Genomic DNA, 16,959 nt, shown 5'->3' on the forward strand with positions numbered 1-16,959 from the left:
AATGTCTCTTTAAATAAGGTGAAGGTTTCTAACAGAAATATAATTGCTGTAAGGAGAGCGCTCGCACACAACAATCGGCATCTGGCACCCGTTGTCCTTTTCTGTCCTTCAGTGCTTTGTTAGAGATGTGAAAACTCCCCAGCCCCCGAGGCTGGCTGCTCTGCGAGGGACCCAGTCAGTCGGAAAGAGGAACAGAGTGTATTTATAACACAGCACAGAGGATGCACAGCGCGCAGGTCCCTGTGGTTTGCTTTCTTTCCTCCCTTTTTAATACAGGACAATTGATCGAGTAAATCTCAGCACTGGGCAATCTGCAGTGGAATGGAGTAGGCGATGGGGCAGCAGCAGAGGCATGTGGTTAAGCAGCTTCCAGGCCCACAGCCCTGCAAATATGGCTCACAGAGGAGCACTGAGAAGCTCACCCCAGGCATTCCCTCTATCAGGGTGCTCAGGGAGGTTCTGCTGCTGAGCACAGCATCTGCAGGTACTGGGAGCTCCGGCCCATGGGGAGAGCAGCTTTGGGAGCCTACAGAGGGAATGATGTCTCCTCCTCTATGACCAAGGATAACTGTAGAGATGTGGAGCCTGAGAGCATCTTGAGAGAACCTTTAATAATCTGTATTTTTTCCAAAGGGCTTCGAACCTCCAGCAGATTGGGAAGGGAAAACATATCAAAAGTAGAAAACTGGGAGGTGTGACATCCTGAGACTGGAAAGGTGCAGCACCGGGCATGGGAAAGATGAGGGAACTGCAGTCCAACTGAGAAACAGCATCACCAAACCCTAACAATCATTAGACCCAAACAGACTCAAAAACAGGACATTCTGCTTATCCACTCCTATTGACACAGCCCAAATGAGGGTGGTTTTGCTGTTTGGGGTGGAAAATCATGAAGACAAAGGACAGACACTCAATTAGAATAACGCCTGAAATGCACAGGAAAACAGTGAAAATCAGCTGCCAATTAATTAGACTGGTCCTAAAAAAGTCTAAAATAAAACCTGTCCCTGCATCACACATTTGTTTCTTTTGGAAAGAAGTTGCTGCTGTGCTGTTTGCACAAGCACCGTCCCTTTGCTAAGGGTCACATACACCCCAGGTAGAAGGAAATAAACCAGGGGCACGACTCCCACCTCGCACCCATACCTCTGCAGCCAAAAATCGAGCCCCTCCTGCTTGCACAGCACACAACCAGCAGACAGCGACAGGACGAGGGGGAACGGCTTTGGACTAAAAGAGGGATGATTTAGGTGCGATGGGAGGAGGAAATCCTTCACTCAGAGGACGGTGAGGCGCTGGCACTGCTGCCCGGAGCAGCGGCCGCCCATCCCTGGAGGCGCCCATAGCCACGGTTGGGTCCTGGGCAGCTGAGCTGTGGGGCTCAGACCACGGCAGGGCCTTCCTTTGGTGACAAGGCCATTCTACGCATGCCGGGCCGCTCGGGGCGCGCAGGGGACGAAGCAGCCCAAGCTAAATCCCTGCCCGGGAACCCCGAGCTCTTTCCGCCGGCCTCGGTGCCGCCGGGCCTGGAAGCGCAGCACACAACGGAACGCGCCCGCGTCCCGCCCGCAGCGCAGCGCTCCCCGCCGGCGGCCCGCAGTTGTAGCGCCCCCCCGCCCCGCGCCGCCCCGCGCCCCGCTCCGGCCCAACGCCGCCTACCGCTCCGCGCCGCCCGCTTCCGGGTGCCGGTTGCTCGGAGACGCCGCCTGCGCACCGCGCTGTGCCCGGCCGGCCCCACAGCTCGGCGTCCCGCGTTCCGCCCGCTGCGCTGCTCGTTTCGCCCCTCTCCCCAGGCCCCTCTTCGCGCTGGGTTTCCAGGACCTCGCCCCGCAGCACCGACCCGAGGCGTCCTCGCAGGGCTGGGAGCCGTGCGGTGTAACCCGCAGCTGCTGCTGAGCCCGTGAGATAAGCAGCGCCAGCGCTCGGTCCTGCTATCTCTCGTGGCCACGGCGCTCGGCTCCAGGGCCTCGTGGTGCCTCGCGGTGCCTCGCAGCCTCTCCCCGCACTCTGTCCCTGGCTTACCCTCCTGCTGACCAAACGCGATGGGAAGGGGCATCCAGTGGGGCGTGCTTGGGATGCGGGATAAGAGCCTTTGGCAGCTATGGGGCACAGATCACAGCACTGTGTGCACAATGGTGCACCCAGCACAGCCAGGCTGAGCGCCCTGGGAGCCCGGAGGCATCAGCTGCAGCCTCGGAGCTGTGGGGCAGCCTGCACTGCCATAAGCCGGAGCAGGAGACGAAAACAGCCTTCCCTGTGCCACCACACCTTGCTCTCTCTCTGCTGATAGCGACGTGGCTCCTGAACTCTGCAGCCCCAATGTTGTGCAAGCAATGGGACGTGCAGATAGGAAACGCGCTCTGTGCAGTAGTTGCTGCTTCCCTGTAGAGGTCAGGAATGTGGCATGGAATTTGTTACCTTTCTTTTAATGTTCTCCTGGAGGGTACTGCAAACTCAGCTCTGTCCTGGCCTTACCCCTCTGGCTGTGCTCTGCCTTGGACATCAGGGAGGCAGAAGCGTGGCCACGTAAAATGGGTGTGTGTGGGAGAGAAGGAATTATTTCATTGGAAAGACACACAGGAGGATGGTGGTAAATTTCCAAAGCACCAACTCACCATGAATTTTATAGAACCAGAGAATCATTCAAGTTGGAAGGGAGCCATAAGGACCATGGGTACCAACCCCTGGCTCCACACAGCACTGGCCAAACCCAAACCCTCTGTCTGAGCAGTATCCCATTGCCCTGGGGAGGCTGTTCCATGCCCACCATCCTATCTCAGCCCTTCAGCTACTCTGGTGGATCCAGGAAGGGTGGAGCTGAACCGTTGTCGCTGTAGTCCTTGTTTCTGCCATCTGGAAAAGCTGAATGGCAACAAGGTGGTTGAGTGCAGGGACAACAGGAGCGCCTTCATTTGCAACCCACCAGCGGACCCAAAGCTCAGCAGGGTTGTGGTGGAACCGGCCCCACTCTGAAGGTTGTCACAGGGTGCCCAAGGGCAGCCGGGGCCTCACGTGGTACTTGAAGACTTTCACACAGTTCTCACCTGTGTCTGCCACGAAGAGGTGCCCAAAGGGGGAGCAGGCCACGCCAGCCGGCCTCCGCAGCCCTGCGGACACCAGGCAGATGGGAGCCCCGCTCTCTGGGAACAAATGGACGGTGCGGTGCTGCTCGTCTGCCACCACCACACTGCCTTCTGCATCCACACACACCCCCGCCGGGTTGCCAAACTGGTGTCCATATTTGCTGCTGAGGGAGCAAACGAGTTTATGACTGCTCATGAACACCTTGACATCTCCGCACTCCTCGCTTACCACAAAGCCTCCATGGGGTGCCGGGCTGACGTAGCGAGGTCCCTGCAGGTTGGGGACTGAGCGAATGTTCAGTGTCCTGAAAGCATGGTCCAGTGCAAAGCTGCAGACTTGGCCTTGGGCGTAGTCTGCTACTAAGATCTTGCCCGTGGAGTCCACTCCAACACCCCTGGGGGAGCCAAACTTCCCGATCTTTATCCATTCTCCTTTGGAGGGGGTGGTGTGAGGATTGAAGACCCAGACAGCCCCATTTGTCATGTCAGCTATGGCCACCGTTCCTGCCCGAGTCACAGTCACATCCTCCGGCAAAAAGCTGCCACCTTCCCTCCCCGTTTGCCAGCAAGGCAGGGACTTCAGCACTTGGCCTGTGCTGCTGAGGACGTGCACCCAGGGAGCACCCTCGGCTGTCACATAGATGGAGCCATCCCGGGAGCAATGGATTCCACTTACACACCCGTAACGGCTGCCAGTGGGGTTGGGGATCTGTCGGACCAGCTCATCCTGACGATAGTGGAGGAGGTTCTTGATGTTGTCCAGGTCTCTACACAGGCTTTTGGTCTTGTCTGCCAGCTGGTGGACTTGGAGCTGTGTCACCATGCCCATGCCCTGCTGGCTGCTCAGCAGCGGGCCGGCAGTCTGGAGGGTGGTGTTTGACTTCAGCTGAAGGGTGTAGAGGGCTTTCAGAAGCTTCTCCTTCTGCTGGCTGGTCTCCAGAGTGGAGTCCATGATGAGACTCTCATCCCTGTTTAGAGTAAGTGGAAGGCCTATTACTGACCAATCTCTAGGGACATGCTCTGAGCTCAGGTGCTTGCTGAATACACAGGACCAAGGTGTTGGTGCTAGGCTGGATTCACGCCAAAGTAACAGAGAACAGCTCAGTCCTGCCCACTAATTATGTGCTCAAAATGTAAACAGGGACAATGGTACAAAAATCAAAGGGGAGCAAAGCTGGATCTGCAACCAGAACAGTGCATGGGCTTCAATGCCAGTTTGAGTGACAGATCTGTCCTGAGGGTTTACGCAGAAGGGACAGCCCTGTGTGTAAGTGCACTGGGTCTGAACTCCATCTCTCCGGTTCTTAAGATCAGCAGCTTCTCTCAGGTCCTTCACACTTCTTTACCCTATTTTCTTTAAGCCATATCTCCCCAAGCCATGCTCAGTCCCTGCTTGCACTGGCTGAGGATAACTTTTCCTCCACTCCTGTGTGGGTCAGATTTCACACCTGGCCAGGGCGTGTGTTTGCTAAGGGCAGCCTCTTTCCATCCAAACCAATGTATTCTGGAAACAGCCAATGCCTTAGCAGGAAGAAAAAGAGAGGTATTGCTCTGATTCAGCCTCCACAAACATTTCAGAAGTGGGTTACACCTTCTTTCAGATGTGAGAGCCAGCACAGCAACCACAATTTCTCTTTTGCCCACGCTGTTTTACAACCACAGATATGAAGGTTGGGTCCTGCAAAACCCAGAGTCTACAGCCCTGCTCTTCAGCAGAGAGGAGCTGCTAAGAGAAACGTGACCTTGCTGAGGATCCTGGAGAGGCAGAAGCTAACCTTGCTTTAAATGTTCTCATAATTATTGTTATAAAGGACACATTCAGCTGTTCTGTTTGCAAGCCACTGCTCCGCCTTGATTGCCCTGCGTCCCATGGCTGGCTGCTGTTCTACACTGCCTGCAAGAGTAATACTTCCCCAAGCCAGCACTGGAGGGTTGTGCTGGGCTGAGGCATACTGGGTGTATCCTTCCCAAATGCAAACACTGCAAATGTCTGAAACATCATTCCCCAAGTATCTGTAGAAATTCCAAATGCAACTACATGAGAGTGAGTGTGAATCTGGCTCCTGTTGGATCTGTGGCTTGAGGACAAATTTCTCATCTTCTTCCCTCAGTGCAGGGGAAGTGTGCTTCAGCCCCTGACAGCAGGGAGCTGAGAGATGGCACCAAGCCTTCCTCCAGCCCTCACACTGCTGATGCCATGGCGCATCGGGGTCTTCCTGAAGAACTGAGCAGAGCTCAAATCCAATAAACTGGCTTCCAGAGTTGGTAAAAAGCAAGTTACTAGCCAAGAGGCTAAGCTGCCAGCCACCACAACCCCAAAAACACAAGTGGACACTTTGCTGGCCGTGACCCCACCCCCAGCACAGCTCAGTGACTGTGCACAGCCGGGAGCCCAGCTCCTACCTCTAGTCTGGATGTCCTGGGGCTGCCTGTCCTTCCCAGCAATGCTGCCCTCCTGCTGGCTCTGTCCTGCTCCCTGGCCAGGCTTAGGGTGGTGGGGCTGATGGTGCTGTGTGTGTTGTTAGTGACGGACAATTGCCCTTGAATGTGGGTAAACACAACAGCTTCTTGTGCTGACAACCAGAAGCAGCAAGACAAGGGCTGGTGCACCCAGTTTTTATTCCCTGCTGGTCTGGTGCCCAGACAGAAGGTGTCTTTCTCCCAGGATCAGAGGAGGAAAGGCCCCAAGGTGCCCAGGTGCAGTGACAATTAAGGGCTTTAATGCAGAGCTTCAGACAAAGGGAGCAATATGCAGCACCTGAGTGAAACATCCTTTGGGAAGTGGGGTGGGGACACTCCCACACCTTGGGTCAGGACTCTTAACTTATCTCACTGCTCCTCCACCGCTCCCTGTGTGCTCCCAGCCTGGGTCACGTGCAGTTGGGTGCCCCAGTTTATGGGAGGAGATGGGGATTTTGGCAGGGGTCTAATGGAAACGCTCTTTATCTCCATGTCTCTCAACCATGGCTCCCTGCTGCTGTGCAAGGCTGTGTTCTGACTTGGAAGTAGCACTGATTGGTTCAAGCAAAGATAGTGAAGAGTAAATGCAGAACCGGTGAGGTCCCACCTGTAAGGCACTGCTCAGCACTGGATTTGCGTGGATTTTGGGGTCCACCCTGGCCAAGGACGAGTTCAAAGCATCCACCTTAAATGTGGCCAAGGTTTTTCTTGGACTTAATAATGTTTGTGTCTGTCCGTTACCCAGATGAGCCAAAAGCAATGAAGTTTGGATCAATCTCCCCCATTTTTCCATCTTATGGAGTGCTTGGAGGCAGTTGGGCCCTGCTGGCAGTAGGGGCTGCAGGATGGGGAGCTGCCTCCGGAGCCCTGGGCTGGGAGCTCCTGATTTAGTGCTTGGGGATCTTCTGGTCCTATCAGTGCATCCCTGAAGCTCACAAGGTCTGGAGGGCTGCTTCAGGCCTATTACCAGACAAAACTACAAAATAACCTGACATGACAAGCACTGGGGCCACTCCATCCAAGTCCCAGCAGGACATAGGCAGCTTCAAAAACCATCTCCCAGGGCAACAGGGTCTGACCTTTTGTTTCACTGTTGTGTGCTCCATCACCATGATAAACAAACACAGCCTGGCCCTGGGGCTCCTGTTCACCTTTCCAGGACCGTGCCTCTGTCACAACCCGTTTTGAAGCCACCCCTGGACCTCAGGAGGCACCTGTGTCGTGGTACAGCCCGTGCCCACGCCAACACTGGGAGCTGCAAGGTTCAAAGATGGGGGCATGGTCTGGCTGCCCACACTACAGATGTACCAGATGAGGAGAGCTTGGGTGCAATTCAGGTTTTCCCAGAGCATGGCACTGGCAGGCATTAGCACTGACCTTCAGCCCTTGGGGTTTTTTCTCCTCTTATCCCAGGCCCATGAGTTCTGGCCTGAGTGTGTACATGGAAAGCTCTGTGCCCAGCGGATGGGGCACAACACCTGCCTAGCACCATGCGTGTGTGCTGGGTGGCTTATCCCATGAGATTACTTACCTAGAGGTAGAGTTGTGAAAAAAAAATAACCCAAACTTACTTAGATCACATCTGCAGGGATGGGGGGAGGATAAGGGGAACGTAGATGGCCATGGCATCCATGGAGGGTTTCAGTTGCCTTGGAGAGATTTAGGCTGAAGGCTGGGACTGTTCTCAGACGGACTTGAAGAAGAACAGCAGTGTCTCAGACTGCTCTGAGAGCATTGGTTGGGAAACCCTACAACTGTCCTGCTCCTGGCCCCTGGAAATATGTTCACCCTGTGAGACACCAGAGTCCCCATTGTCAGCCACCTAACCTATGGAGAAGGTTCTGCAGTGTCTGATAGGGACTGAGCTCTTTTGGCAGAGCAATAGGAAAGCCCCATCCCTCCTCTTGCACAGCCTTTTCTCCCCCACGAGGCTCACCAGAGGATTAATCCTGTTTGGGACATCTAGCTCTCTGCTGTCTGACCAAAAGGGCCAAAGGCAGTGCAGATCAGCGCGCACTGGCAGAAAGCCCCTTCCCTGCAGGAGCAGACCCATGCGCTGCCCCTTCCTCATCTGTCCCCAGGCTGTGGCAGCCCAGTGCTGGGCCATGAGTGGCTCCTAGGGTGGCACCGGGCCCTGGTTCCCGGCATCATCTGCATCCCCTGGAGCAGAGGGAGGCCCACGAGAGGCCTGAGGGAGACCTGCTCTCACTCTCTCTCTTGCTCACGCTCTCGCTTTTGCTCTTCCAGGCTGCCCTTGGGGACCACGTGCCCCCGAGCCAGACCGCGGCTCTCCTACATACTCCCAACATCACTTTCAAGTACTTAAACCCTCCCTGCTTCGCTCTCTGAGCCTTTTATTCAACTCCAAAGCCAGAGTGGTTCTGCCCTGGGCAAACACCCAGGGAACTAATCTGTTCACATCCATTCGGAAGTATCCAGGAGCTGGGAAAGGAAACCTCCAACTGGAATAATGGATGGGCTGGGGAAGAAAGGCAGCAGGGAAATGTTGTCGGCTTTTCTACTCTTTTTTTTTTCTCCCACATAACTGAAGAGGTTGGCTGCCTCCCCCAGCTCACAGTTCAGAAACCAGCTCCTTGTTCCCTCCTGCTCAGACAGAGCAGCTCTGCTGTAGGTTGTCTCAGCAGCTTCACGTATCTGCTCAGAAATCTCCTTGCCGACCTTGGCCCTTCTTTAGTCCACGTTCGGTAACTTTCCACTGCTCCGAGCTCTGGCCTGCCCGTGTCAAGTTAGGAGAGAACTGGTTGTGCTGGGCAGGAACCACTTCTCGTGCCCAGCTGGTTCCACCTGGGATCCCACCGCTATGAATGAGTGCCCAGCATCCCTACCACAATGCACATGGTCCTACCATGGCACAGCCTGCATGGCCATCCAGCAATGCTCCAGGCCCAGCTCATTGAGCACAGGGCTATGCCTGCCTCTGCTTCTTGTTGCTGGTCCTCGTGATCAAGACACCATGGCTGGAAAAATGGGTTGGGATGCAGCAATCCCACCCATTGCATCCCAGCTCTGTTCCCAGAAACCCTGGAGCCACGTCCTTGTGCCGGAAGGTTGCAGAGCCATAACTTCCTCCTGCACAAGTTACCCTGAAGCTTTGTCCCTTGCCTGAGAGAAGCCTTCCCTGGGGGGTTGTTTATTAGAAAACTTCAAACCTCCCCCCCCTCCCTTAGCTGTCCTTTGCTCTTGAACCCAGAGGAGAAGGAATACCTGAGCAGGAGCAGCTCTACCCACCCAGGGTAAGAAACCCATAAAAGCCGTGCAGCTCCATTGAGCAGGAGCTTCTGGTCTCAGTGCTGAGCCAAGGACCTGCTGTGACCCAGCGTCTCTCCGCCACGCAGAATCGACCAGGGAGGAATTCAGCCTCATTCAGATGGGTCCTCCGGGGAGTGATGGGATCGAGCCTTGGCACTGCCAAGGAACTCGGGGGGATGTATGAGCAGGGAGGCTTTAGTCAGCCGTGACAGAGGAAGATGGCTATCGGGTGGGCCGGCTGCAAAGGGTGGGTAATGGCCAGCCATCAGATGCCTTTAGGGTGACCAAATAGCCGTGTAATGGGCCCCGCGCTGGAGTGGGCTGAGGGCCCCAAGGGCACAGATTGCAGCCTGGATAAAGCACCCTGGTAGTTCAACTCCCATCCATTATTTAAATGCAAAGGTAAATGCTTCCACCTTTGGAGCTGGAACAGTGCCACAGGCTGCTGCCTCCTGGAGGCACTCATGGCCATTGCAGGAGCGCCAGGCAGCTACAGCAGGCAAGGATGGGGTCTGTCCCCTTTGCGGGGTGCCACAGGCACCACTGGGGCAGGGAGGCTGGGTGACACTGAGGACGTGGGACTCAATCCCACACCTTCCCTTCTGCTGCTTCCCACACTGGCACTCTGGAGCAAGAGATGCTAGCACCGTCTTGCCAGCTCTGAAGACAGGGACAGCCAAACTCACCGTCCCCATAGCAGCTGGCTTCAGTCATAGCGAGGGGACAAACCCTCAAAACCCAGAGATGCACGGGCACTGGGATGGAGAGCCCAAGTGCATGCCCTTGGCATCAACACAGCAGACAGCAGCAGCCCTTGGAGGTTTTTCTTTTTAATGGTTTGGTTTTCGTTTTGTACATTCGTAAAACTGTGAACAATAAATAGTGTGTGGTTGGCCTCTACCTCCTGCCTGCCCCCCGGCTTTCTACAGAGGCAGGAGAGGCCGTGAGTGATGCAGCAAGGGCTGCGGGCACCGGCTGCCACCCCAGGCACCGGTGAGCAGGGAGGGGTCCCAGATGGGGGAGGTGGGATGGAGCCAGGGACTGGTGTGGGGAGGCAACCCGTGCTCGAGCAATACATCAGCTAAAAGGGAGAAAGGCAGCACTGTGTGGTGCTCTGGGAGCTCGGCTCCTTCACTGGTGTCTCAGACGTCCAGGATGCCCAGGATCTGCTAGGAAATGCAACGTGCTGCTTGGGGCAGGGAAGAGATGGGGCTCTGGAGTGAGCAGGGGGACCCAGAAGTGCTGTTGTTCCTCAGAGGAGGTAAGGGATGAGTAAGCAGGGATGGACAGCACAGAAAAACAAGACTCCAGCCTCTGTGTGCTCTGCTGGGGCAGAGCAAGGGTCCTGGCATGGAAGAAGGCATGGGGGAAAGAGCCCTGAGATGGGGAAAATGGGGTGATGCTGTTGTAGGGGAGATGTGTGGCACTGAGGGAGACAGGAAAGGGTGGATTGACAGGAGGGGCACAGAGCGGAGAGAAGAGGCTGGAGACAGGTGGATAGGCTGCTGGCAGTGGGTAGTGTGAGCAAGGTGCTCGGTATGGAGGGGGCTGCTGCGCTCATAATTTTACAGCATCTGAAGATCACAGCACTGTTCAAACATGGAAAAAAAGGCCCAGCTCCACCTCTCCTGGGCTCCAGAATCAAGGATCCTGAGCCCAAGCTCTGGGGTTTCTTGTGGCTGAGTCTCATGGCCGCCACTGGTCTGATGGAGCCAGAACAATGCTGGGAAGCAGCAGGACATGCCTCATCAGGAAGACCTGGAGCTGGAGCTGTGGAGCTGAGCTCAGCAGTGCTTTCCTTCTCTGCCCCCCTCACTTCTCCAGAGAGACCTTCGGTGACCTGTGTGCTCTGAGCAAAGTCCTTGAGTGAGAAATAACCCCCTTTGACGTGGTGGAAACCTTGTCCAAAGGGCCGTCAGGTGAGAAGAGTCAGCTTCTTCTGTTGTCTAGGTCCATCAAAGTACCTGGGAGGCTGCACATGGGGCCTTGCCTTCTTGATACTCATGGTAGCACTGTCCACCTTGTGCCCAGAGAAGTGCCAGAGCCTCCCATGCTGTGCTGCACAGGCCCCTTATTGGCGGCTTTGCTGTCCTGTTTGTCCTGCCATCCCCACCCCTCAGCTGGGCTCTCTCTTTGCAATCCCAGCCACAAGTTTGAAGGACCTTGTGCTAAATGTGACCCCACCATTTCTTGAACAGAGTGTGTGGATGAAAAAGGGCTGAGGAGAACATGTTGTACCCACCATGGCGGAAGGAAAACCATGAAAACCCTGACCCAGGCACGGGGACTTCTCGACCCCAAGCAGACCCTGCCCAACATGGTGGAAGGGGACAGACTGATGGTTGCTTGGTGTCATTCCAGCTTGGGGCAGGCCAAGGAGCTGCATATCCCAAAATTCTTTTACAGTTGTCTTCAGCATCTTTGTGTCCTGAGCAGAGGAGCTCGCAACACCACCATCTCACCCCTTTTACAGTCCTACCTACCATCATTTGGGAGTTTAGGACTAGCGGGCAGGAGCTCTTAGGGGTGGTACCCTGCAGGAACACGGGCTTTTGTGAGGAGCATGCATCATGTCTGCATGAGGAGAGGCCAAGGGGACAGAGGAAGGGAAAGTCATTTCTGTGTAAAGGCAAGAAAAAGAGCCAGACGCTGGAAGAACGATGGGCAGGAACGCATCCCCACAGCCCAGCAGTACCCATGCATGGCAATTCCTCTGGACAGAGAGCTCAGCACCTAAGTGTGGAGCCACGCTTTGAGGCAAGGTGGCTATTGCATCTTGTTGTGGCTGGGAAGATGTTCTTGTCTTTACAGTGTGGGAGGTACTTGGCCTCTGGGTCAGTTCATCTGGGCAAACACTTCCCTTCTGTGACCCTGAAGCCACCGTGGGATGAAGCTGTCACAGTTCTGCTCTGTACAAAGGTGACAGCCACAGCCTCTTTGAGCACAACCACTTCTGGACCCAGGTTTGTTCTTACAGACACCCCATTTGTGGTCTCCCTCCCCTGCCTTGGGAGCTGGGTTGCAGAAGTCCCTGAGAGTCTCTGATGAGAAGTTGGATGAGCCTTTAACAGAAAGCTTGTTGCTTTTAGCAGCTCGCATTTCTTGCCTGCTAGTGACTTCCCTTCCAAAGGGAGCTCCAGGACCAGGGAGCTGAGGCTGTTGAGCATGCAGAGCCCAAAGGGACAGTGGGGAGGGAGTCACGGGCTGGTTTCTTACACTTTATGGAGTCAGGCAGTGGTGAAGCTTTCATCTGTGGGGAGGTGGGACACTAGGAAGGTCAAGCATGAGGTGGCCAGTGAGATCCAGGAGCTTTCAAGCCAGGTGGATTTAGGGGTCGGCATGCAAAGGGCTGTGGACACACACCGCGTCTGTCTCAGCGGGAAGGCTGCAGGACAGGGAGCGCTGCACGGCCCGGCAGCCCAGCGGCCCGTCCTCGGCAGTGACGGGGAGCGGAGGGCCCTGGGTGGTGCCGGATCTGCCATCAGAGCACAGCAGGACGCTGGAGTCCGCCTCGCACTTGGTGGTGCGGCTGTAGTAGGGCTCCATGACGTGCCGCAGCTCCAGCGGCACAGCGAGGGGCAGCACCTCTGCCTTGATCACGGCACCATGGTGGGGCTCGGAGGAGGATGCCCGCAGGCTCTCGGAGTGGCTCATCTTGATCAGCAGGTCGATGGTTTTGTTCTCGGCCTCCAGGAGGCAGCTTGGCAGCCCCTCCTCGTCTCCAGCCTCGGCTGGGGCTGAACATTTGTTGAGGGCCCCTTGGTCTTTGCCGTGGAGCTTCTCCATTCCCAGGCCTATGCCGCACGTTTCCTTCTTGGTCTGCGGACACTTCTCCAGGCCCTCGGAGGATCTCTTCACCGAGAGGTCCAGGGGCCCCTCGTGGGGTTTGGCGGCTCTCTCCAGAGCCTGGTGGATGTGGTAGAGCTCCCTTCGGATTTTGACTAGCTGGTCCCTCAGCTCTTTTTGCCCAGGAGTGTCCTCCTTTGCCAGATCAGACAGTTTCTTCTCCACCTCCTGGTACTCCTCTAAGGTTTTGGACAGGTCCCCAATAAGCACGGTTGTAGCCTCAGAGTCTGTCATGGTGGCAGAAGGTTCTTGCGGTCTGCTCTGCTTGCAGAGGCCGTGCTCAGGGGCAGCACCTGCGCAGGGCAGGCCTTCAGGGTCTTTGCCCCTCTCAGGTTCCTCAGGCCAGCCCGCCAGGACATCCATGTGCCAGTGATCCAGAGCCCTGGGGATGTGGCCGGCATTGGCCCTCGAACCACTGCAGAAAAGAAATGGATACAATGATTAGGGAGAGCACAGGCAAAATCTTTGGATATGGCCAGGACCAGCAGGTTCAGCATGAGCTCCTCCGTGCGCGCTGCCAGCATGAGGACCTTCCAGAAAAGGCTTTGGTCTGAGCTTGCAGAGATCTGGCTGGATCTGCTCCTGCCTTTGTTCTCCCAGGGGAGAGATGGAGCCTAAAACAGGCTGTTTTGTGCCTCTCCCCAGTGCAAGTCTACTCTGGGAAGATTGTGCTGGCGAGCGATGCCAGCTCAGATGGCCAGACTTGTTTTCTTTCTCTTTGGAGCACTGAGGGACAGATGGACACACACACTAAGGCATGTCCAGGTGCAGAGGATCTCTGCAGCCATCCTGAGAATGGCGAAGAGGCAAGTGCAAGTAGAAAAGCATAGAGTGCTTCTCCAGAGAATGCTCCTCTGGGTGCCAAAAGCTGTGGTTTTTGCAGTGACATTTTTCTTGGAGCCACAGCTGGACTTGCACAATCAGGGGAGGAACTGAAATTTTGTTACAAGGAGCTGTGCACATTTCTAGCCCCAGGTAAAAGGAAATGTTTGGAAGCGTGACCCTCCCTCTGGGCTTTGGAACCAGAAGGCAAATCAGAGGAATGCAAATGTGAATGTTTAAACGATTGTTCCAGCAACTGTGAGATACTTGGGGACCCAAAAGAAGATTCCTTGGTGCCTGGGGAGGCAGGTCCACGCTGCACAGACCCCACTAGTTCTCTGCGAGTTGGGGGAAATCCAGGAACAGCAATGACACAGCCCAGCTGCTTGGATGCACCTGCAGGGCCAAAAGCCCTGCTCTGGATGGGTGCTAAATGCACTGCTGGCTTGGAGTGAGCTGAGCTCCTGCAGCACCTAGTGGGAAGGGGTCATCAGGGACACAGCGGGGTATGAAGATGGTGTTTAAGGGACAGATGTGGAGAAGAAGGAGACCGAGGACACCTTACCTGCTCTGATAGCTGACTTTTCCAGGCATCAGCATTTCAGATCCTATCAAATCCAGATCATTGGAAGGGAGCTTCCTCTTCAGGTTATTGCCTGTGGGACTGCCGTTCTCCAGGCAGGTCACTGCTGTCAGCTCTGCCTTCTGGATGCTGCTGGGGGCAAAAGTGCCATCCTTCATCCCCACCAGGTTTTGGAAGATGTCAGTGGTTGGCTTTTTGCGCAAGTTGTTGAGGCCCAGCTCTGGGTTGCTCTCCTTCTCTTGGGACAGCCACTTATCTTCTTCCTGCCCCAGCATGTGTCCGTGGCTGAGCTCAAGGGCTGGCTCCTCTCTACCACTTTTGGGCCAAGGAAAACTCGGTTTCAGCACTGGTACCTTCAATAGCCCTGGTTTGGAAGGCTCACTGGGGGTCTTGGCTTGGGGAGGTGTGGGCATGACCGAGCCCACCAGCTGCTGGGCCTCTGGTTTGCTGGATGACATCTTGCCTTCAGTGGAGCTGAAGGTGTGCTCAAAGAGCAAAGGGTAGTAGAAGCGAGGCAGAAAGGCAGAGCGCTCGGGGCTCTGCAGGGGCTGGAAGTGGGAAGCATGCGGGTGCATCAGCTGGGCCGTGGAGGCCAGGAATGGCAGCTGAGCCAAGTGCGGGTGTGTCGTCGCACTGTTGGCCATGGTGGGGCTCAGGTAAGAGAACAGACTGGGGTTCAGGGGATAGTTGATGCCCAGCAGTGAGAGGTTGAGGCCCTGAGGTTCGTGGTAGTCACTGTAGGCTGGAGGTGGATAGCATGGGATGATGTTGCTGTCAGTACAAGGCGGGGAGACCTCAGGTGTGCTCCTCCTTTGCCCATTTGCCACCAGTTTCCACTGCTCCATGAGGATCCCACCACTGGCCAGGCATTTCTTTGGCACTCTGCAATGCTTTGGCTTAGCTTCTAGGTCCGGGGAGGCCATTTCTCTGCTTTTCATGACATGGTTCTTGAGAGAGAAGACATCCGTGATGATGAAGTCGGGCTCCACCTCCTTGCAAGGCTTATCTCTCTTGTTCTTGAAGCCAAAGACCAAAGTGTTCACTTCTGGTTCAGCTGGATCACCTTGGCAACCTGCCTCTTCATTTTTCTCCTTCTTTTCCCCCGCATCCATCTGCCTCAAGAGGCCAGCCACGTCCTCCTCCTCCTCTTGGAACGGGCTGCCTTCCTCCCCAGCCCCTTCGGCAGGCAGGATCTCCACTCCTGATGCCGTCTTCTCCTCGTGGACAACCCTGCCAGGGGTCTGCTTGATCCTGCCCGACCCTCCCGACGTGGCCGAGGAGTCGCAGGTCTCCGGCTCGTCCTGCCGCCCGCGCAGCCGCGTGGCCTCGGTGGTGTGCAGGAGCCGCAGCTCCGGGTGAAGCAGGTTGCCCTTCTTGTAGGGCCAGTCAGACTCGATGAGGAGGGAGAGGGAGTTCTTGCACAGGCTGTACTTCATGTGGTTGTAGAGGTGTGATTTCTCCATGCACGTGAAGGGGCACTGGAAACACTTGTAGTTGTAGGGCTTGCCCCATGGCCTCGGGATGTAGTGGGGCTTTTTGGGCTTCCTCTCCTTGTGTTTGTAGACAGAGGTCAGCTTGCAGCCCACGTCGTCCTTGGACATGGCAGTGGGTGTCTGGTGATGGCTCCTGATGGGAGCAGAGGGGCTCAGTGCCTAAATCTCACTCCACCTCCCCAGGAGCTTCTGTGTGCCCTGGAAGGAGAGAACATGGGAGCTGGTGATCTGTCAGCCCTGCCAAGTCCTGCTTGCATGTGAATACAGTCAAAGAAGGTGTTCGGACAGACAGATTTGGTGGGGAGAAGCTACAGACAGACTGAGTGTACCCCATTCATTATGGGCAGCAGCATCTGTAGACTGCCACAGGCACCTGGGACCATTGAAGGAAAGGAACAGTGTGGTCTGAGCCTACTGGGGAAGTGAAGGCCACAGCTGGGCAGCCAAGACTAGAGCTGCCAGGGAGCTTCAGGCAGCCATGGGCATTTCTTCCCACTGGACCAGTGTGCACCCAGCCCAGCCCAGCCATAGCCTGGCTGCAGCGCTTGAGGGCTGTTTCAAGGTGGTTGCAGTCTCAAGCATTGTTAGCATTCACAGGCACCCTCTGCTCATGCCTTGTTCCTACAGTGGCCCGGCAGACAGTGCCAGCAGCCCCACACTCAGCTGCTGGCTGCTGGGCTGGAGGATGCTCTGTGTGCTGGGGGACTTCCCCGTGCTCTGCTTCCTGCGCTTTCACCACTGGGACCATAAAGCATCACATTCCCACGTTGCATCCTGCCCTCTTCCCCAGCACCATTCCCAACTCCAGCCCCTGAGCCTCACACAGATTCATGAGCCCTGGTCATGGCAGCATCCCAGTGCCACACTGGAGGATGAGGAACATGGAGAGGCCGAGCGGGAGCCGCACAGCACGCTGTGTGTTTGCAGGTCAGTTGAACAAACATTTGGTGTTTATACACCAGAGGCAGATTAAATCTGTGCTGAGAGACTGGAACTGGTTGTTCCATTCTTGCACGCCCGACCCTCCTCCAGCAGTGCTGCAGAGGTGCGCGGATGCCATGGAGCCGTCCCACATGAGGACAGGGAGCGACTCCACAACACAGCCAAGTCCACCTCCCCGCACCGCAGAAATGAATGGCAAGGCAGGGAGCAGGGGAACAGACAGCAATGCGATGGGAGAGCGCCCCACGTGAGAGCCAGGGGCCAGGGGAGGAAGTCTCAGAGCAGCAGAGGCATCCCCAGAGCTGGATTGGGCTCTGCAGAGCTGGGAGCCAGGCGTTGCAGCTCCTGGTTGCTGAGCAGTTCCCGCACCAGCAGATCTTCGTGGTCTGTTGAGTCTCGCTCTGCCACAACGCATTATTTCCAGTGGGCTGTCAGCTGCGGACGTGCGGGGCCGTGCCTG

At 56.0% G+C, this 16,959-nt stretch overlaps 1 protein-coding gene across 2 annotated transcripts in view; it reads right to left on the reverse strand.

Annotated features, from left to right (window-relative positions):
• Positions 1-1,727, reverse strand: part of PIGQ (phosphatidylinositol glycan anchor biosynthesis class Q) — a 30,517-nt gene extending 28,790 nt beyond the window's left edge. The window contains exon 1 of one of the 2 annotated variants that reach the window (XM_042828142.1): positions 1,660-1,727. The gene's annotated coding sequence lies outside the window, so the exon portion shown is untranslated. Of the gene's footprint in view, positions 1-1,146; positions 1,491-1,659 lie in introns of those variants that run through there. The other variant, XM_042828141.1, reaches the window with a different exon arrangement.
• Between the last annotated feature and the right edge of the window lie 15,232 nt (positions 1,728-16,959).

Source organism: Centrocercus urophasianus, unplaced genomic scaffold (assembly GCF_019232065.1).
Source record: "Centrocercus urophasianus isolate 14NV4802_14NV808 unplaced genomic scaffold, USGS_Curo_1.0 seq_29, whole genome shotgun sequence".
Taxonomy (NCBI): Eukaryota; Metazoa; Chordata; class Aves; order Galliformes; family Phasianidae; genus Centrocercus; species Centrocercus urophasianus.